We start from the raw sequence: 22,948 nt of genomic DNA, 5'->3' as shown, positions 1-22,948 counted from the left end.
TCACAATAAAGACAAAAAATTGGTGGAAGATAGCAGAAGTAAGGATCTAATGCGCCCTTTCTGTCATCAATAAAAACAAACAAAAATCGGAAGGACGCAGAATTCCGCACATATGAAGAAACAAATAAGTGAGTTCTATTTACTTCGGTTTCATTTTTCGGCTCTGTTATTAAACGTAAGCTGAAGTGAACATTTAAGGAAAAACACACAATGAGATATATTTTATTTAATAACATTCTAACAAATCCAAAAAAAGAAGTAATCATACTTGCAAACGCAAAAATGGACTTGTATATATTATATATATAATTTAATTTAAGAGCAATGAACTGATATCTTTGATCAAAAATTCCGTTCAACTCAACTCAGGTGGTTTTAGCAGCCACCAATGAATACATCAGTGGACTTGAACGTATTTATCCAATTATCATAAAAAGATGAAGAAAAAATGTCGAAACGAAGCGTAAACACTAAGTGCAGAGCAATTTCTCATTGACATGAAAAATTCGAAAAGATTTCGCGACTTTTGCTCAGGCGTATAAGAGGGCAAATCATTTCCGCTGCTCCAAGCCTCCGAACCACCAGTTACCCAGTTTCCCAGGACCCCATAACCTCAGATCCCCAGATTCAGGGCCCAACGACCCAGTGCCCCACAATAGGCCCTATAACATCCCTTGGGAAGACAGGACAGACAGGACAGGACTGAACAGTTTCCGTTTTCCGTTTCCCGTGCAAATATGCGAACTGGGAATGGCAAAAGCCAGAGGCGGTGGCCAAAAGGGTTGCGAAACAACTGCGCTGGGTTTGTCAGCCGAATCGAAGACGAATATATCTAGTTGTTTCCAAACAGGTTGTTTGGAAAGCATATTATTTTTAATATTTATTTTATTTTATACACTTGCTAGCGATTTTTGAGCCTATGATTTACCTATACTACAGTTTCCCATTTGTTAATTCGATTTCAGCTTGGCTAATATGCCTCCTGCCAGGGTATCAACGAATGGGCCGAGTCCCAGCGCTGGTGGCCTAAGTTGACATGATTTGAGCCGGGTTCAGTTACGGTTGGGATCTGGTCTAGCCGGCTTATTGGTCAGAGCTTGTCGATGATGTCGATGGCTTTTATGCGGAATGTTTGTGTCCGAGGGTTTTCCTCTCGTCTTCCATCTTTTTTAGCGTCTGTCTGCGTGGGGTTTTCTTTTTTGCTTGCGCAATGTCACGCAGAAGGCCTGCACTTCTAACCACTTTACCGGCCTTCGGGAAAACCTTTAAAAGCGGTAGTTCTGTACCTGGCCTTTCCGAAATCTTTAAGGATTTGTCAAGGGCGTAAGGTGTTTTAATCCGATGAAATTTATTTCTTTAAATATTTCAAAGGCAGAGTTACTAATTGCTTTGGTGCATATTTAAGACTACTTGTAGAGTAAGCGTCGGTGTGCTTGAAACGAAGATATTTAGGACTTTCCCCATTTTCCCCAAGCGCCTGCCGCTTTCCCATCTTTTATGGCCTCGTAAACAGCACATAACACTAAACAGCCTGCCGAGGGCGGGTTCTTCTTGGCCAACAAAGAGGAACATACACGAAATATGGAAAAATAAGAAGTTGTATTTCGGAAAAAACTGGCCGGAATGTGCGTGTGTGAATAAAATAGTTTTCGAGTGTCCATTTGCATATTTAAACGGGCGAACTAAATGCTTTTCACAGCCTCCGGTTTGCCTCCGTTTGCTAATGGCTTTCCTTTATACATACTCGTACACTTTTGCCCGCCCGTCCACTTGTCGCACATGCCAAGTATTTGTATTTAATTTTTCATGTGCTTTCATTAAATAATAGGGAAGCGGGAAATGCTGGACGAAGCTGCAACAGCTGCTGTCCTGCTGTCCTGCCGGAATAAAAGGACGAAGGACCAACCCACACCATCTCAACAAGCTTCTTGTTCGTGGTCCCTTCGGTGGCCAAGTTTATTTAGGAAAATTCCTTTATCCAAAATCCAGGGGGTGTGGCGGAACGCTTTTGGCTGCGATGGGGGAATTCCATAGCCACTTTCCTGATTTCCATATATACGTAGCTATGTGTATGTATGCCATGTATATGCGCATTTATGTATTTATATCGAATTGAGTTTTTAATTAAATCCGCATTTCCTCTTCAATGAGCTATATTTACAAAACTCCGTCAGATAGCTTTGAATATTTTTAGCATTTTCTATTAGTATCCTTTCAATAAATGCCAGCTGATTTCTATGGCGTTTGAATATACAAACATACTCGTACGTTTTCTTTCCATTCCATCTATTTATACGACGTAATCCGTGGTGAAAGGTTTCGACCCTGTCATTGGATTTGTTATTGCTGAAAGGAAACTTAGCTACGGAAATGTTGAAATGTGCACTGCTATACAACTTAGTTTCATCATCAAAAGAAAATGTTGCTTACCAAAAAAATTGAAATAAATCTATAGTTTTTAATATGATTTTTCTTATAAATCAAGCCTAATAGTTGATCTTTTAAGTGCCCCATCATCTTCTTTGAGGATTTATTTGCAATGCAGGTAGCAGGTGGCTTGTTGCAGAAATGGAATTTAGACGAAATTACAACTTGGGCAAACGCAATTTCGGTTTTAATGTTGACATTAATGTGGCAACGTTTTCGCGGCAAGGAGCTCGTTCAATTGCCCAACTATTTGCACAGCTTTTGGCTTGGAAGCCGTCAAAAATAATAATAAAAAGCGAAAAACAGCGTTGTAAAGTTGCGTGAAAAATGTTGCAAAAATTCGGTGGCAAATGTTGATGGCTTTGCCTTTCGGTGGCAAGTCACCATTTCATATGCGATTCCTGTGTTGATTGCAATTTCCGCGGTCGGGCCAAATGTAATTTGTTTTGATATTTCTATTTGACTGATCTCTGGTTTTTGGTTGCCCCCAAAAAAGTTGGTTGTTGTGGCGTCACAAAAACGTGGCATTTAAGTGCTTCGCTTGGGCTGTCCTTATTTATTCGGCCATGGTCAAAATATTTTGTTAACAATTTTTGTAGCTGTAAAGGAAATTGAAACATTCGCAAACAGCTTCCTTTCAGGTACGGGCTCCAGCTTGTCGGCCATTGTCATTTATTGCGATTATATGTTGCACATGATGTCCCTTTCTAATGATGCCGCCATGTGGCGCCTGCATGCCCCTTCGTTCCTGCTGACCTGTTTCACACCTCTCCCAATGTCGCAGGTCACTGGTGTCAATGGTGCCCCTTTTCACCAGATTTCCCCACACTCACCACATTCATACATATGTATGTATGAAAAAGGGATTTAAGTTTGCGTTTAGTACGGCTTCTAAAGTTCTAAAACTTAATTTAAGTTTGAAAATCTGTGATATTCTTAAGAATATTAATCAAGACCTCAATGAATTCAATCCTTAAATATATATTTAATTATATAATAAATTGCAGATTCAATCAGGGCATTAAACAGCGAAATTAGAGCATTAGTTAGTCGGCATCTAAAACGAGAGTTCTTCTGGTTATTTTCATTTTTATGATGTTTCTTCATGTGCCCCAAGGCAACTTTATTAGCTCTCTCTGCCTGTCTCTGTCTTCGCCTGCCATCCCTTTCGAAATCCACGCAGTCGAGGACATTAATTTAATCGGCATGTCATTTCATGTTCAAAGTTTTACACCTTTGCGACAGGAGGCAGGATAACCATAAAATGCCTCTTGGCTTTGTCCCCTCCCCATCTCAACCTGGATTTTCCCCCGTTTTCCAGCTTAATTCCCTTGTTTGGGCCATGTTAAATGGGGCTGGCACAAGCCAGGAGGAATCCGGCAAAGTTTTCCACTGAAATTAGTTAAGTTTTTACTCACTCACTCACTTTCTTAGTTGGCATCCGTGATTGCGGGCATCAAATGGGAAACGTATCTGCAATTAGAAATCGAACAGTTTTCGCAATTATAAGCTATTTATTTATTTATAAACGCGGCCAATCAAACATGAAAAATTGATTTCCGTTCAATTGCGCGTGGCATTCGCCAATCATAATTGATGGTGGAAAACGCAATGGCAATCCATCCATCAATGGTGAAAATCAGAGAAATGCTAAGGCATTGGAAAATGCAGTTATGTATATAATATTAAATAGTTGTATTGTTAAGTTAAGCCATATTTTTGGAATGCGTTGGAGTTTTGCCAGCGCAAGGACAAATCACAATTAAGCAGCAAGTTTAATATTGTTTTTATTTTTTTTACGATCCTTGGCATAAAAATTCGGATTCTCATTTTTGGTTTATCGCTTTGGTCTCAGTATCTCAGTTTCAGTATCCGTCTTTTTCTTGCGGGCAATATTATCGTTAACATTTTTCTGGCTTTGTTGGCCGTTGCTTGATTTTTATGAGTTTTATTATCCAAAGGCACATGGTTGTTGTATGGTTGTTGTTCTTGCCCGCCCATCGTTTGTTATTTATTTTGTTGTTGCTGTTGGCAGCTTGTTGTTTATGTTGTTTTCGCTTATGTTTTTATTGACAGTTATGACAGCCATTTGTGCTCGTTGTCATTGCAATTTTCTTTGAAATTGTCGGGCGATAAGTGGGGGAAATTCATTTTGAGTTTCTTCATTTCAATGAAAGCGAACCGCATATAGTAGTCTTCTTGTCATACCCATTCATGAATTCGCAGCTATTCAACTTCGATTCCACTGATTTATCTTTAAGTAACTTAATCTTGAATTTTGAAGACACCCAAGTACAATATGCATCTCTATGGTTACCACCATTAAAATGCAACCGCAATAATATCAAATATTATTGTGAAATGCTCAAAAGCGTGGGTGTATGGAATTAAGCGAGCCAAGCCACAATTAACAGATGTTGTTGGCCATGTGGCATATGTACATCTACATGCATGGCAACAATCTTGGCCGCATTTTGTGGCTATGGCAACGATTGTGCAGCTCATTAGAATGGAGGAGGGTAGTGGGCGGCTTCCACCGCAAAATTCCATCAACAGATGCAAATGAAATGGCAATTTGCAGCGTGTTCGCACAGCTACGGTCAAAATAATAGTAATGACCCGTTGCTCAATTATCCTTTTTTCAAACAAAATGCGGGCTGGGGTCCTTTAAGCTCTTGACAGGTTTTTGCAGATCCCAGTACAAATGAGTTTTTAAGCCAGCATTTTCCAAATATGTATATCCACATGATAACAAAGTAGTAGAGTCTCTATTATATTAGGCACATTTCAATGTGTTTGTTGTGTTCTTAGGGGCTTGGCTGGGAGGTCGTTACTTCAATTAGGCGACACACGCATAATGTACAATCTTCCAGTTCTGCAAAAGGCACTCAAAGTAAACGAAAGGCAATGGGAAAAGTTGCTGCTAGGCCAATATGCGTGGAATTGCCTAAAAATGTGTTTTTGGCTATGTCCGTCGAATGACTTGCACACGTCGTCCTGTGAATTATCCCATATCCTGGACAGACCCTCATGATTAGAATAAAATGTGGCAGCTGTGAGATATGAGTGCACGTACAAGTAGAGTCCGAGGCAGCAGGACAATAATGAAGGCCGCATAAAGTGCAGGGGCGTGGCAGCTGACACTCGCACGCTTTTACACTTTCAGAAACCGGAGAGAGTCAGAGTCAGAGAACAATTAAAAGTTGCAATATATCTTTTAAGCGCAACGTAGTAGAACAAATCCGCAAAAGTTTCGGGCTATATCACTTTAAAAGTGACATTTGCCTCGATGAATGCAATCTTAATGTTGGAAACGTAATTTACTCTCTGTGTAGATCAGGGATACTTAGGTTTTTATGCCAGTCACCCCGAACTCCACATTTCGACCCTCCCATATGTAATATTATAAAAATTGCTAGGTTTTTGTTTGCTCATATGCAAGTTGCTTCCAATGCCATAGTACCCTTTTCCAGGGAATTTTCTATTTATCCAACACAATCAAGAAAATGCTACATCATATAAATTGGACACCCCCCAATGTTTAAGTTAATCACTTTCGAAACAAGATTTATAATTTTGTCTTACTACCGACAAAAATTCAATTTCAGCATAGGTATCCGCTATGTTTTATGACATTACCTAATAACATAAAGGTAAAAGCATAGTTTTGCCTATGTCATCACAAAACCGAATGGAACCCAAGAAAGTCAGGTCCTCGGCGCATGTTTCATTATTTTTTATGCTCTCACATTTCGAACAGAGTCTGGAGTCTGTAGTCCGTAGTGAGGACTAATCGAATCAGTCGAACGACTTTATATATATTTGAATAATCAAAGCGTCTACTGTTGCCCATTCCCATATTTTCCTGATGAGCCGAGGGAGAGCCCGATGGAATTGGTCCGAAAGGAGAATGGGCTGATGGCCGTATGTGTCACAGCCAGTGCTGTCAACTAGAATATATCGGGGTAAACTATGCTCTTTTGGGGTAAACTATTATATTAGAAGGATTTATTCACTTTAAATCTGTTAAAATATTAATCTATGGACTTCTAAATATTTCGATTAAGTAAAAATGCAATTTTAATAATTAATTTTCCTCTGAGAGGAAGTCGATAATAAGTGAATAATATTATTAATATTAAATCCAATATCCTGAAAAAAGGCAGATATCTTCGAATATGGACAAATCGACACCACTGCCGCACACGCATTTCATTTCGATTCGCCTTTTTTGCTCCAAGTGCCACTTGAGCCACTCAAGTGGGAAGGTTGGTGGATACTACTATATATATGCACATATGCATATGTGTGTGTGGATAAATGAGTGGGACACAGATCCCCGTGGTTATTCCTGGCCCTTTCGTCCAACCAAACGATATATCGAAGTGTGAAAATCCGGGCCAAAGGCAAATGAGCAATCGATTCGGGGAAAAAGGGCTTCAATTGAATATGAATTGACTGTTGGATTAATACAGCTTAAGTCCCAGCCTTAATTTGTTGCAACAAACTAAGCGAAAATGGAATGTAAATTGCCCCGACAAAGGACAATATCTCTATTCTACTCTAGTTCCTTGGCCCGTTTTTATGGCCTCCAATATGCGGACATAACCATAAAACACAAATACCCAACCCAACGAAACCCAAACCGAACCCAATCCCAACTTCTACTAAATCCAATAGAAACAATACGAATGCGAGGGTTTTGATATGTGGAGAGCATACATATGTGCCGCAAATGCCCCGCAAACGATGACGCGGGGATAAGAAAAGTCAACAGAGGTTTTCCCGGGAGTCGACGCGCCCGATGACCTCCGAGCGATAAACTTAAGTTTAATGGAAATCGAAAAATGTGCAAACAGCAATGGGGAAAATTTGAGCGCTCTTGTCCAACGTATGCATGATGTTGAAAATTAAATGAAAATATTTATATAAAAAATGGGCACTCTATATACACTCTTTATACTATAATTAGTAGTATGCATAGAAGAATTTGTTATAAAACAATGCTATTCGCTTAAAGTTTTTCTAGTTTTCATTGCCCCATAAACCCCTGCCACTATTGCAAAAGGACAAAAACAGACAAGTCTTAAAAATAGAAAATATATTGCCAGTGCTGGGAAAAGTCGAAAAAACCAAGAGAAGATAAAAGAACATAAAGAAGAAAAGGAAATCGGGGGTTACTCTGACCACAAATAATTACAACAAAATTGCAGTAGCCTCTGCTGTGCGATTTTCCCATTGCCCACACCCCAGTTTGGCTTATGCTCTGATCCTCATAGAAATGATAAGCCCTGGAAATGAACAAAAATATAATAAAAGCAACCTAAAAACCCAAATGGAAAATTGCCAAAAAGTGCTTACAAAACACACAAAATAAAAAAAAAACAAAGTAAAAATATAGCCAGACATGGAGGCGATTTTGGTAACCAATTTAGTGATAAAGTTATTCCCAGTTCGGAAACAATTGCGGGAGTTAATAAAGTAAACATGGCGCAGCAAATTGGAGCATCTTTAATATACATAAATTAAAAAGATTGAGTTGAATGAACTAGAAAATTGTGTTGCTTCTAACGTTCTTTTTTTTGGCCCTAGCTTCGGTGACGAGTCCTTGACTTTGGCCAGCTTCAATCGATTAGCCGCTTTGATGGTTTGATTGATGGCCATCTTGCGCAGGACACGTGCCGTCAACACAATCACCAATTACTTATATAGTTTACCCATCCAGATATTTCTCTGGCTTCTCACCTTCTGGTTTTTCTGTTCTTTTTGGGCTTTTATCAAATGAAGTTCTATGTACGTCGCTGTTCTAATAGAAAATAGCTCCACTTCAAGCGCCCAAATGAAAACGCTTGGAATGAGCATTGTTTTCCTTTAAAAACTTCCAGCCTGCAAAGAAATCATTTTCCAAATGATTCACAAACGTTCTTTTCCCACTGCAGTTGGCGTGGGAGCGAGAGGGCGCGAGTAAGGTACTCGACGAAAATGAATGGCTTACAGCTGCTTAAACCAACTTAAAGAGTGAAGGACACGCTGGCGGAGGGTCCTTTAACCGGGCTGTGGAGCTCAGTCACAAAGATAAACAGCCAACAAATTAAACTGAATTAAAACTGTGTAAAGTTGTGAGCGAGAGGCTCTCGAGCGGCGAGAATGGGTTAAGCGGTAGTGCCCCGGCGGCCAGCAAGGGGTTAAGGTCAGGTGGGGAGGAGGTCCTTTGGTTGCTATATAGAGTATATAGAGCATCGTGGGCTAACTAAGATTAATGAGCTGGCCACGGACGTCGACAACTTCGAGGCTAATGCCAATAAATGTGAGCAGGCGGCTGTGCCTTTTGTTTTGTTTTTATTTTAATCCGATGATTTATAAACGCTTCGTGTTCTCGCTTTCTTTTTTTTTCGCTTTCTACAAAATTCAATCATGAGCAAATGCGGCTGTGTCCTGTGCCCTTTTGCTAACATTTTCCCTCAACTAACCGCTGTCAGAAGCAGTTAAACAATTGAAGCCATATTTAGTTAGCATTTTGACTAATGTCCCGGACCAAACCCAAAACTTCACTCAACTAGACTGACTGATGGAGCATTTGATCGATGTATTCCAGTCAAAATACTCGCATAGAGAAAATATATTTGTAGGTCAACAGCTTGCAGGAAAACAGTGACGGCTGGAGACCGACCTCGAATGAAGTGAGCCAAAGTAATTAAATCAAACGGAATGAAATGGAATATTCGATGTTAATGGATTAATTAATGGGTGCCTTAAGAGTATATTAGCTTTTTTTATTTTGTGTAAAAAGGAGTTGTTTTAAATCTTTAAATCCTTTAAATCTCGTTGCGATATTAGGATTTTAATGAAAGTGATAACATTTAAATGACGGATCTGTGATATAAAATGCACGCATTAAAATGACACCACAAGCTACAATTTCAAATTCAACAATTTAATGGCTTCCATTCGCCGTTTTTCATGTTTAGTGGTTTATGACTGTCATTTGCCTGATTACTCAGGTGAGTCCCAGATATTAAGCACTAAAAACATTGACGAACAGCATTATCCTTAATGCACTGCAACAAAAAGCTGTTCGAGATAATAATTTAACAAGCTGGCTTTATATATTCATGGCTTTATTCAGCAATGGAATTGTACTAGCTAGTAAAGTGTATAAATACATAGTATATAGTATTGAATTGATAGTTTTCAAATATTTTTTATTTCCAATTTGTGGTTGAAAAGCTTTGCGTTTGTATATTAATTATAAACAGAGCACATGATAGTCGACTACAGCATTTTATTTATTCTTTTTTGTACTGATAAACTCTTGCGAAACTTTTCACACCTACTTTCGTCTCTTTCTGGTCGGTCAGTCTGTCTCTGTTCAGCACTATCGCTGTCGCCGAGTCGTGAATTTTATTGAGTGAACTGTGAGGAGCAAAATCCAAAGGACAGCCAGAGATTGTCAATTGTGCAGTCACTTTGTCTTCTGACACTTTCAATGATGGCCACCAAATGAATCTTCAGCCCCGTCGCCCCCGCTCATCGTCACCATGGCGGTACCCCACTTGGCGGTACAGGGTTTCCATTTAAATTGTTTCGTTTGTTAAGAGAGCACGCACAGCATTTAATGCGAAAATTCACTGGAATTTCGCACACAACGCAAGCGGATCAGACACTGGAGCATGTCGACGTGGTTGAGGGGGGGGAGGGGGGGGGGGGGGGGGGGTGAAACGGGCGGCTAAGTATGCAACATTTGTATGCAATCCTATTTCCTCACAAAAAATGTATATAAATGCAGAGCAGAAATATCCATTTGTGAATTGAAGAGGCAAACTGAGGCAAATTGAGTGAGGATTTGCGAGGCAAAATGGTTTGCGGAAATTTTCAGAAGAGCCAGTGTTGTAAGACCTAATCCTGTAGTTGGTTTCGCATAAAATCCTATTATTCATATTGTTTCCAAAACCAAAACAACTTACTGTTACGATTTTGTTTATACCCATACCTATGTTCAGAAATTTAGTTTGGGCGCGTTACTTAATTTCTCGCAAATGGATTCTCCTTTAGTTATATTGATATTGATTTGAAGCCGGGTAAAAATGGTAAAACAAAGAAAAATCGAATGCGGAAAGCTTTTAACAATTCGCGCGCACCCCTTGTTAAAAGAAAAATCCCCTTTTATGTCCGCACCCCTTTGTAGGCACGCCCCTGGTCCTTAAAAGCCTGCGAAGGATCGGCAGGATGCCACTTCGACGCAGTTGTCAGACGAGAAGTGAATTTAAGTGACAGCTGTCTGCGGCAACGCTGGGGGCGGGCAAACAGGTGCCACGCCCCCGAGCCATCACTCCCCACGCTCTGTGTACAATTTTCACTGGAAAAAACACTTGGTCTCCACGAGAAACCTTTTATCACTTTAATCGACAATATCAGTTAGGGATTGTATCCTGGATTAGGCATTGGATCCTGGATCCTTAATATCCTTAACAACAACTTTAATTCTGCACCATTAATTTGGTATTTTGAAGCGAACCGATTGAATTGATTGTGATTACATTTCCACAGTGTTTTGCGACTGACATCCATTCTTTGGCATCCTCAGCGCTGTCGCTGCGCGCGTGTGCAAGTCAAATTATGTGGAAATGAATTATGACCCCTCCTCTCCCTCCGTGGAGAGCAGTGTTTCCCCAGCGGAGGCGATGCCAAAAGCCACCGAAAATGCCCGGAAAAGCGTTTACGACGGAAAAAGCCAAGCAAAGTAGAGCGAAGTCTTCACAGCAGGAGCTTGCACTTGGGCTCATTAGCCTTCAACACGCAACAGTGGAGCAAAAGGTATTTACTTGAAATATAGCACGTTGATATTGATTGGTTCAGGAATATATTGAAAATATCAAATACAATTGGCCATCTATCATATATTATGAATATTTGCAATTTAGGCAACATTTTACAAAAAAAAAAATGTTATATAATATCGAATCCCTAGATCGCGTGTCACGGTGCCACCTTTTTGTTGGTTGTTACAACGAGAACAGATTGCGATGGGGCAAACTCCCGACTATTATTAATACTTTGGCAAGCTCCATTCTCGCAATTTGTAAGCGGCTTTTTCTGTTCGCTTCGTTTCATTTTCATTTTGCACATTCACACGTTGCGCATACGCCGCGTGGCCCGCATGATTTATGCCACCAATTATCAGACGGTTATATGTTGAGGGAGCTATTGTTATGCTACAAAATACGAAATCTAATTAGCCAGAAAAAGAAAATAGCCGAACAAACAATGTTTTCCTAACAACGTTTGTTTCCCCGAAGCTGGAAAATCGCGCGGTGCTAGATTTCGTGAATTTTCAATGGCTTTTTCTTCGTTTTTTCTATCTTGGCTGGAATGGCACTAAATAAGTTAGTTAGTCGGGTAGCATCGACAATTGCCACCTGATGTGTATAGTGACTCTTGGCTTGTATTTTCAATGAATGCATTTCAAAAGTGTATGAATATGTGAATTTGGTCATTTAAAATGGTGACTGCATTTGTTAATATCAATGAAGTAAAAGTCATTTTCAGCTTTTGCTAGCTGTTATTTTTTTGTTTCGAATGGGGCTTATACTACTTTTTATACAACCTTCATTAGCAAATTTAAAATGCCCAAGAAAAGCAACAACAACTGCACACAAGCTTTCCACGCAAAATGTCAATAAAACAATTTACACTTGCGGGGGTCGTGTGGGGGTTGCACAAGTTTTATTTGTCCTTTATCTTATATGCTCCGTTTGCTGTCAAGTTAAAAGCAAACCACAGGTTAAAAAAAATCAAACAGAAAAGAAAGGTAAACTCGGTCGCCAAGCTAATTTGTAACAACAAAAAGTGTGCGGGGTATGCCGTGTGTTAAACGGCCCCTCCAAAGCCGCCCACTTAACCCCCGAGCTGCACTCCTTCACACTCCAGGGACTGCAAGGATCTCACGCTTGAAGGCGATTTGTGAGTGGCGTTTCAGTCTGTTGTGGTTTTTATAACCGGCAACAAGGTGTTACACATGTCACTTTTAGTGCGGGGTCCACACCCGGGGTCACAATATTAGCAGCGAAATGAAGGGAATACGGGAAAATGTATTTCAATTAAAAAAAATTCTATTTAAGCTAAATTCTACTAGGCTAAGCTTAAACTGTTTACATATATTGGTTTACATATTGGTCAAATAGATTTATTTACATAAATCCTTTTCTTTACAATAAGCTAATTTTATAATTTTTTTAAACGTAAATATCTCGGATATTTAGTGCTGCTTTGGACAACAGTGTGTGGACGTATCCTGTCTACATTTAATGGCAGCTTGCTTCTGTGTCATTCGAGTAACTTTGTCCTCGCCACCGATGTCGCTCCCCTTCCGCTTTTCCCCGGCTTTTTCGAAACTTGTTTCATTTTCCACATAGTGAGAGTGTCGTATCTCGTTTCACGGCGCACGGAGCATGAAAAGCCCCTTGCCGCCCCTTCCCTTCATCTCCCAGCGAAAATAACCGAAACGAAGAAACATATTTGGTTTTGGTCTCTCGCAGTTTTTCGCTCAGTGTGCGGCGGGCGAATTAAAGTGCCTTGCAAATATTTGTACCAAAAAATTGCGTACTTTATCGAACAAACTGGGGAACGATCAGGTGCCATCACATCGGCACGTAGCTCAATCAATGCGAAACCCGACAAAACCAAAACCCCTCCTCACAAAAAAATTGCTGCCGTCTCTGGCGTTTATGGTATTGGACTGCAAAATGAAGTTGGCAAAGTTTCGCCCGAAAGGATACAGCCACTAAGCGTACCAGCATAACCCGCAAAAAATGCAAATTCAAATTCAATTCATTCTAAGTTTTTGTTTAGTTGTTGAGAAAAAGTTTTGGAAAAACTCGAGCAAGCCTGAAGAAAATGCAAAGTTCTTAATCAGAAAATAGTACATTTTATTAAAGAATTATTAATCAAATTAAATTTATATTCATTGCACAGTAAGTGCTTCTTATTTTCCTTCTAACACTTGTCCCTGTATCTTTTGCAAGTTTAAACATTAAAAGTGTTGACTGTACTGGACGTAATCAATTTGGGATCAGCAAACTTAATTTAGTCTTTAATTCAGTCGGACAAATCTACTTCTTGGCATATTTGTTGTGTCTCCCAGGAGGGAAAATGGTTTGCGGGAAAATGAGGCATAGGTAGCCAAAGGTTGCGGCAAACTGGCAGCAAATACAAATATTTGCCATAAGGGGCCAAGAAGTTGGACCCGGATCGTCGGGATTTCCACTCCTGACCAGGCGACATAAAAACATTATCCACATAAAGCTTTTAACGTTTCGTAACAGTGGCATTGCACCAAAGCTGCAAAAAGGTGGAAAAAGGGAAATCCCGGCTTATATAAGGCTAACAAGATATACACACCTCTATTAAAAAAAAAAAACACACACACACACCCATATACGAGCGTAAAATTAAACGCAAATTTCAACATATAATAATATGCAGTGTCCAGTGGCCATATAGTAAACTTTTTGGCACAATAAACTGAAAATATTTTTAAGCATTTGTTGACTGCAGGCAAACAAAGTTTTTAATTAGAATTTGATTGTTATTTAGAGCATTAAGCACTGGGAATTTTATCAAGGAAAACAATCCTAGTTTATATGTAATTCCAGATATAAATATTTAATGATAAATTAAGACTACAATCGTAGCTCGCAACTAGGCAAATGGGTTAAACAAAAAGGCTTGTGTTGCATTAAATATACAATATAACAACTAAATCTCTGGCTTATATTGTATCGAAGATAACAAAATATACTTGTAATTATTCTAAGTCCACTTAATGGTGTTTCTATGGCCAACAAAGATAGATTGTTTTTCGATTTTATTTTAAACTTTTCCATTGGCAAACAAAGGGGCTCAAATTGAATTATTTCTTTATTATTTGTGGGAAATTCAATCGTATTTTGGCGGCTTCTTTTGCCCGCCTTTTGTTACTACTTTTCACATTTTGGGACTCGGATAAGTTTGGTGGGGGAAATGCGGAAAAGGGAGTCGGCAGGAAATGGGCTGTTTGATGAGTGGGAGGGACTTTTGCATGCCGCAAAACCGGCAAAACCTCAATTATCAACTTACAGCAGACAAAAAGGCGCTTAATTAAGTGAAGCTTCGAACGTGCCTCGCCATTTTCCGTTCCGTTTTCCCCGTCATGGAAAATGCCTTCGATCAGGAGCTAGTAAAAACCCACTCCCCCCGCCCGTTTGGTCGACCCTATTTTCCGAAAACTCCCCTACCGCCCATGTAATCTTAGACGTGTGTCGTTGTCAGAAGTTTTCTCTTTCTGCTTTTCCGCTGAGTCAGCCGAGGGAAAATGGCAACGTAATCTATGCACCATCTATGGGCGGGGTGCGGCAAACTGGGGCGGGGGTCTTGGTTTTTCAGCGAGAACTGAGAACTGTCATTTGCCATTGAGTATAGTTGTTATTACTGTTATTATTGTTTACACACACGCATTTTCCAAATGATACATTGTTTTATATTCATGGCGAAAGTGCGGGATATCAACGATCATATAGGACAAACTGTTAATTTTACAAAAATTTATACAACTTGATTTGATTTTAAAGGTTTTTGCAAGCACTTTATTATTACACACTTGACCATTTCTGACTCTTTTTTTTTTAATTTATTCGAGATTGAAATCTTGTTGGTCCGTTCAAGAGTATCCCTTGGGTCGTTTATTTATGTTGACCCTTTGCCTAAATTCATTTGTTGTCTGCGCTGTCGCAGCTTCTTCCCCGCTCCGTGTTCTTTCTCTTTTTTATCGGAATTATGAGTTTGAACAAGCTGAAAAGGGGGTTGTGGGTGCTCGGTAGTTATCTAAACTTGTACAATTTGTTTGGCTCCACCCACCGCACTTGGCGCATTTACGCTTGGCTGTGATCTGCCTTAAGTGCCTTCAAGTGGATTAAAAACATGGCAAATACACGGTCGTGTTTTTCCATCTCTATTTGGCTGTGTGCGTGTGTGTGGACTAAATGGAAATGTTTTTCACTTGTTTACCGTTCGGGGAAAGTGCGTACCCTCTTCACTCGTTGTATTCCCCAGCGAAGAAAAAAAGAGAAAAACAGCATTCAAATGCTGCAAAGGACTGAACTCTGTTACATCATGCATACGCCCCGTATGCCACTGGGTGACCCAGAACAGAACAGGATGGAGTCCAACTTCTGGCTAATGTGTGTGGCCTGCATTTGCAGTTGTGCACCGAGCTCTTCATTAAAAGCCATTACGAACCGATATCGTATGGCAGGTAATCCATGTGTCCTCGCAAAACGATTAGTATGAAACTATTTCAACTGGTTCATCTGCGTGCTTAATGATTAATGATTAAACACCGTTTACCAACACTAAACGCGATGCAAATTACAGAAATTAATGCTGCCGCAGATGTACGAATACCCATTGTTTCGAAACCCATGTATTCTTAAATTTAATTCTTTAACCCATGGCCAAAGGATCCACTTTCTTTCGCCCGCTCTGAACCCTTTGTTGCCAGAGGACGAAAGCTAATTAAAGCTAGGCCCTGGCTTCATGAAAGAAAAACACAGGCAAAGGCCCAACATGTTGAAATGATGAACTTTACGCACAGCTGCAGTACAAACAAATTTATTTTTGGCAATGTTTGCCAAATGGGAAAACTGAAAATAAATGGTTTGAAGTTGGGATCATTATGGTGGTACACTTATACAAATTTTATTGTGCGAGTACTTGTTGATTTATGTTTCGATAAGCTAATATTTTTATGGACAATGTAGTATATGTAGTTTTATAATGTCTTAAGAATTTAATTTTTGCATGTATTTTGTGCAAAATGAAAATTTAAGTAGGCCCAACATACCTTTCTGCGTCACTTTTGCAAAGGGATTCGTTTGACCTCAGGCATTTTCCACATTAATTGGCAAACTTTGTCGAAACGGGGCTACGCAATTATTATTGAATTGCTTTCCTTTTAACGGCTTTGCCCTTGATTTTCTTTTGTTTTCCCTCCAACTGTCTATCCAGCTCTCCCAACTTCATCTTCATTTTCATTTGCCGCACTCCACTCACTGGCGTTAACCAAGTGTGATTACATTTTGCTTCTAAGCGTTTTCTCGGCCAAACTAGAGGACCAAAAACCACCGCACTTAGCCGTGGAATCCAATCAGTTTTTCTTGTTGACAAATGGCTTATGGCACGTGCCTATACCAAGCCCCCTCCCCCCTTCGCAGGGAAAGTGCCAACGCCACTGACAAAGAGCATTTGCTACTTTTCACAAAGTTTCAAATACAATATTTTCAAACAGCAAGGACACATCGCGAAAACTTTCCGCAGGCCATAATGGCAGTGAAAAATGAACCAGAGCCGAGCTAAAGGAAAAGGAAAAGCGGCAGGTGAAAATATTTTGAAATATATGAATTTGTATACAAATTAAGTTGATAAAGTTGGCTTAATCTGAGAGCACAAGGTCCGCCGGCGGAAAAGCGCCGCGACTTTGTCTATGCAATTTCTCAGCGAATAAATAAATAAGAAAACTGTCAGGTTTCAGTTTACCGTGGGATCACCGCTGAAAAAAAATGAAAGGGAGCCGGCAAGAAGAACCGAGAAAAGTTTAAAATAAATCCAGCCGAGTGACCCGCACGCAGCAATGGAAATTTATCACCAAAAAAAATCTTCAAAATACAAAAACCAAGTCGAAAATAAAAACAAAGCGTTGAAAGAACAAAAAAATGTCGCGACATCGTCTAGTCAAATTGCAAGTGATTTGACTCAGGCTCCAGCAGAGAGCAAAGACTTTCGGTGTTGGAAATGGGGTGGAAAATGGGTGGCGGGAACCAACGGTGTTCGGTAACACTGACGGCGGGCCATTGACACATGACAATGGAAAATTTGCACGTTCAAAGTTCAAACAAACAAGTCAATTGGCTGGAAAGCTGATGAAAAATAGCGCCATTCCGCTGGCAAAGTTGCCAACGCATGTGAATTGCGTCATAAGCTAAAGTAAGGGTTGAACTCAAGGTATATCACTCGCAACGTATCTTTCTTTTGGAAAGTCTCTTTCCTTTTTGTTAGACTATTTTGCAGTTAAGTCAATATTAATATGGACAAACTCGCCGTCCGAGCAAAAATTTAAATTCATACTGCCACCGAGCAATGGCCAACTAATCTAGCACTTTAACTGATTTTACTTCAGCCATTCCTTTTTTTTCGGCATTAGCATTTTCATTGGGTGCGGGAAAAACCCAGAGAATTGCATGAAACACGCTCCGCACGATGCATATTTTCATAAATTTATTTAAGTGCTGGCAATTTTCCGTGGGTCTTGGGAAAATGTAATGCACTCTGAACAATAAATTTGTCGCAGCTAAGCTAAGTTGCGTGCATTTTGTTCAAAATCCCAGCCGATGGAAAATTTTGAGGGCTTTGGTCATAGAAAAGCTGCAGCTGAAAACTGTTGCCGACTTTTTGGCGAAAGTCCTAATAAAAATGCACTTGTAAGAAGAGGAAAGCAGTAGGAAAGCGCCTGGTTAAATTAAAATAAATTAGCATTCCCCCCGTTTAGCGTATTAAACTTCACTTCCCCCAGCCAAGTGTTTTCCCATTGTTTGCTCTTGTGTAAATTGGAAAATTAAGTTGGCATTAGTTCTTGGCTCGTAAAACAATGGCGAAAAGTGACAGGCACAAAAACGGAAGATAAAACTGAACTACAGGAAAATGCAATTAAGGCAAGTCACAAGCTTCTCAGGGAAATGGAGAAAAACAGTCAGCTGGGAAATGACCACAAACACCTGCGGTGGCTTGAATTCAGGGCAAAAGAAAAAGAAAGAGACAGGTTCAGAGCCTGATAAGTGCAAAATTGAAAGGGAAACTGCACAGAAAATTATGAAAAATATCATGAAATAACTTTAATAATAATCATTAGTTGATCGCATGACATCCATTTTCTCAAAGCGTTTAACACTTTGCTCTCGGCTTTTCCTGTCACGCGGCTCACTTGCGGCGGCCCATTTTGGCCAGAAGGAAAAACATTTTCTCCGTAAAAGCTGCACTTAAGCTGATGCTGTCTGCATACTATTTTAATTAGCAGCCGTCGCTCCGGCTGCAAAAAACAAAAAACCAAAGGCAAAACTGCCGGGCAAGTTGATGAAGATGGTGATGACGATGGAAAGTGTCGTCTGCCTGCCAGCTGTCTGTTCCGCCCACTTTGGACCCCCTGGTTTTCCACCATTTTTAGGATGTTGGCGGGAAAAGCTGGGCTAAAAGTTCCGCTGGACAAGTAACGTGCAACACAAAGGATGGATGGTGGGACACTGAGGAAAATCGCATATGTTTGTAATAATACTTCTGAATTCAAGTTATTTAGAAATCTTCATTATTTTCAGTTTACAAAATGCTTTCATATTCTTTGTTCATTGTTCTACTATCAGTGATTTTCATCGGGTTTTTTACAGTGTAGAGAGAGGATAGAAAGGCAAACCGCTCGACGCGTGACTCTCGCTTAAAAGCATTCCACGTTTTCTTTTTGCACCACTTTCCCTTCAGTTTGCTTGCTTTTTGCATGTCACTTAAGCAGGTTGACTCTGGCGAACCACACAGCCACCCAACCTCCCAGCCACCCAACCACCTGAAACCACCTATAGCCACCCAAATCCACCCATTGCCACCCACCTGCGTGTTCTGTGACCAAAAAACATTGCCCGTTAGCGTTAGCGGGCGTGGATATTATCGTTAATTAAATTTATGACGCAGCTTCGGGAAACGCGCCAAAGAAAATAGAGCGGAACTACAGTGTTCTGGTCAACACTCTTGAGTATAAAACAAGAGAGAACCCGAAAGTCAAGTGGCACGACTATCAGATACCCGTTGCTCACTCGACGGACACACCGCACACACCCGACGGTGTCCCAAGTGTTTTAATGAATACATGATAAAACCGTTTTATTTTTTTCACTGCATATGAAACTTTTTTAATAACATTCAGCTAAAGAGCAAATTAAATTTATCAGATAGTTAAAATGGACTGTGGTGTTCCTTAGTTAATGGCGAATTTTTTTGAAATTTCATAATGGCTAAAATCAATTTGAACTATTCACTACCACCCCGTTGCTAGTGTGTGCGTAATGAATTTTGTTTGGTAATTAATTTTCGACTTGTGAAAAATGACATTAGGGAAAATCAAAAACAAAAGGCTAGGGAAATTCATCACGGAACGCTGATGCGCAGATGTAATCGCATTTTTACTTAGTATCCCAGCCTTATGCCATTATTATGATTATCGTTATTACGGAAAAGGGTCTGGAAAAGTTTTTGCTAATGGCAAAAAACCGAAATACTTTCACTTCAATATTTTACAACTAATTAGGGATAATTACCAGCCATTACCCAAAAGGATTAAGCCCGACTCCTTGGCATGGCGACAAGTTGAAAGTTCGTTTTTTTCCACCGCGCCTGCGGTTTTTCGTCCCCATTTCGGCCACCTTAGTTAACGTGGCCGTTATCTTTTGGCCTGCGCCGTCTAATGAACACGAAACGCAGTCATTAGCCTGATATACTTTGAGCTCTGTGTCACTTGATATACCGCTGACTCATTGACAATGTCGGCTATTCGAAATCATCTTCACATGATCACCCAGCGACTTTTGAGCCCTTTTGTGTATTTCTGTTCTCGAACTTGAACTTGAAAACTTATACCGAATTATTCATTTCGTTTTCTCTTTTTTGCTGGTATGCATATTGATATCTATTATATTCTTATTTTAATGTGAAATCCTATTAGAAATTAGAACACTTTAATTTGGTTTCCTTTAACAGGCTGAGAAGCTCGGAAGTGTGTAAGTGCAAACAGTTGATAAGAAACTAAGTTGCTTGGGAATAAAAAAGTGTGACAGCAAAAGGTATCCCATAAAAAGTTGAGCTCAAGCCGCTTAAAATTTTGCTGGTTTCTTCGTTTTTATGGGTTGTCCGAATTGAATTGAATGTATTTAAAAGCAAATCGCTCGAAATGTGTATCATTGCTGTTCAAATGTTTTAAATGGCTCAGTTTTCATTTCCAAACTAAGACTTAAGGTCTTAATGCAATCTGAATATTTACATTTTCACTTGAAAACTTGATATTCACAAAATATATACGAATTTTGTATCGAAATGTAGAAGGCAACATAAATCAAATAACGAGAGGAAATTGCAACAGGCAACAGGGAATGAAATAAAAATTATTTAATTTTCTTATTAAGCAACAAAAATGCCCTATGTGTGTAGGCTCAGCTGGAATTTTTGGGCGCGAAGGTGGGTGGTTGGAAAGAAGGGGTGTTGCCCGGCCAACGCAACTGGAAAAAAGCAAATTCAATTAAGACCTTACCTGCCACGCCCACACACGTACGCAGTCCCACGCCCAAAAACACACTCACTTACACAAACACGCACAGGAGCAACAGACAGGCACAGTGAAAAAAGCAACGCTCTCAACGTTGCGTATGAGTGATGCGATCCGATGTTAAAACAGTTACCAGGGTGCGTGGTGCAGTGGAGAGGGCGTAACCCTCCTTTGAAGCTGCCTGTGTGTTGGTCCATGACAGAATGTGTGCGAAATTAAAAATCATATTAAATGCCGTATTAAATTAAGGCGATGCTTTTCAGCCTAATCCGCAATTAAAAAATTGCTCAATATTCAAATTGGGTCGCAGCATGAAAGTAAACATAATGACAGTTTATTTTCGATCTTTAAGCAGATTCGGATGTGGCCAGTTGCCCTCGAGTTTTCCGCATTTCTACCTGTGGCTGCCGCATTTCCACCCAGCACCGGAGCGCCCACTCGCCCCGCATTTTCCGCCTTTTCCATTTTTCCATCCATTTTCACCATCTTCAGAAGCGCCATCGACGGCGGCGTCTCGTGCACTTAATTTAATGACCAAAGTTCGCCGCACAGGGCGTTGCCAGTTGCCCGTCGCCAGTTGCCAGTTGCCATTTGCCAAGAGAATATCCTGGCGGAGCTGCTTGGTCGTGGGCTGCTTTACATAAGCAGCGCCATGTTTATTTACATTTGTGCAAATTGTTATTTAATTAAATTTTAATACGCTTCATTAAAACTTCTGACTACGCGGGCACTTCGCTTTTTTTCGCATTTCCCTTGCTTGGCGTTCCTTGCCATTTTTTCTCCTCACGGAGTTAGTCATTTTATTATGCAATAATAATCAGAAATCAATTTATTGAGCACACACACCAGCACACAGAGTCGCCGAGCAGGAATGGTCAGCCAACGCGAATCAAGTCAATAAAATTCAATTTGCTGCTCATCAGCCGAGGGAGTTTAGAAAGGGAGATGTGGGCCCTAATGCAGGACATTGGGGACGAGAGGGTCCTGCGGGAAAGTCGTTTGTGCGTTTAAGTAAATACAAGCACATTAGGCTACATCAACAGCCAAGAAAATGCTGGACACCCAGACTGGTCCTTCTCCAGCCCCCCGCTCCAGCTCCGCAATGTATGGGTGAAAGCTACTTAGGCTGCCAGCAAATAGTCTAGAGTGCTAAGTAACCATTTAGGACCTCAAGATACTCTGCTGCGCCACTGACATGGGCTGAGGAATAATAAAAACACAAGTTGCACAAATACTCGCAGTGTTATGTTTGCTATAGGCCTTCTTTTGAGAATTAAAATTACATGTTCATAGAAGTTGATGTTTAAGTCAGTAACCAATATACCCAAATACATTTCTCCATCAACTAAATCTCAAACCAAATGAACTGCCAAGTGGCTTTTTTAGAGGCCAAAAAAGGAAAATAAATAAATTGGGCAACTAAAGGTGAACGAACTGAAACAAATGTCTTTATTAATTCCTTAAATGTTTCTGAAAAATCTGTCCGTTTTCTTTGCTTTCTCTTTGTCGTCATTCTGCCCTCTTTTTGTTTCTTTGTGTGGTAGATTTGGCGAAAATGTCAAATTAAGTTTGATAATTAGCTAAGCGGTTTTTTCTGCAGCATAGCTGAAACGGAGAAGGGATTGAAGAAGAGAAGGGGTGGGAAAAGCTGGAAAACCTTCCCTTATAAGTGCCCAAAATGATTCGGATTGGAAACGAAAAGCGGGCAAATAGCAATATTTCATTCAGTGCCGCTACATTTTTCGGTTTTTTGTTGACTTCATTGGGCTCCATTCGCAGTTCATCCAACCAATTAAAAATTTCGCCAAACCAAAGTTGCAAACCAAAGTTGCACAAAATGATCGAATTGGGAGAGCAGCAAAAATGCAGAAATATACCTGGCAGATAACCGGTGGCGTGTGCGTGATATGGCCCGATTGGAGACTATATCACGTATACGACTTGGTTACTTATGCACTGTACCAATATGTGCAAATATCATAAGCTTTTAATTATTGTTCAAAATGCCTTCGTCTATATAAGCTAATAAAGTATTTAAGATGTCGCATAAACTCTGCCAGACACACCACCATCTCATTACCGACGGGACAAAACTGGCTCTCTCCTGCTGCCTGGAGATTAACATTCCCCTGG

At 40.1% G+C, this 22,948-nt stretch overlaps 1 protein-coding gene across 6 annotated transcripts in view; it reads right to left on the bottom strand.

The window, feature by feature from the left end:
• The window catches only part of LOC6612577 (allatostatin-A receptor), a 67,763-nt gene that overhangs the window by 29,215 nt on the left and 15,600 nt on the right, over nt 1-22,948 (bottom strand). For 3 of the 6 annotated variants that reach the window (XM_002037046.2, XM_032725149.1, XM_032725152.1), the window contains one exon: nt 3,854-3,900. The gene's annotated coding sequence lies outside the window, so the exon portion shown is untranslated. Of the gene's footprint in view, nt 1-3,845; nt 3,901-16,303; nt 17,569-22,948 lie in introns of those variants that run through there. The other 3 variants (XM_032725153.1, XM_032725150.1, XM_032725151.1) reach the window with 3 other exon arrangements.

Source organism: Drosophila sechellia, chromosome X (genome assembly GCF_004382195.2).
Source record: "Drosophila sechellia strain sech25 chromosome X, ASM438219v1, whole genome shotgun sequence".
Classification (NCBI taxonomy): domain Eukaryota; kingdom Metazoa; phylum Arthropoda; class Insecta; order Diptera; family Drosophilidae; genus Drosophila; species Drosophila sechellia.
Note: the sequence above shows the minus strand (reverse complement) of the source record. Positions and strands in the feature narration are given on the sequence as shown.